Consider the following 288-nt stretch of genomic DNA (forward strand, 5'->3'; position numbering starts at 1 on the left):
GCAATTGTGTGTAAATCGCCGGCAGTACGCAATAACCGTTTTTAATTGTTTTAATGACGAGTATCGGTATCAGATGTCCCATCCCATCTCCACTTCGACGCTCAACGACATCAGTCTTTTTTCTGTCTTGGTTCTGATAAAGATTTCAAATCTCTCGGATATTCGATCTCTTCCTGTAACCATGCTGGGCCCTCCCACCATAGCTCTCGGTTATTTATCTTCTCAGGTCCCACTCCTCTAGACAGCATATCGGCAGGATTTAGTTCCGATCTAACATGATGCCATTGC

This window comes from Wasmannia auropunctata, unplaced genomic scaffold (assembly GCF_000956235.1).
Source record: "Wasmannia auropunctata unplaced genomic scaffold, wasmannia.A_1.0 LD334373.1, whole genome shotgun sequence".
NCBI lineage: Eukaryota > Metazoa > Arthropoda > Insecta > Hymenoptera > Formicidae > Wasmannia > Wasmannia auropunctata.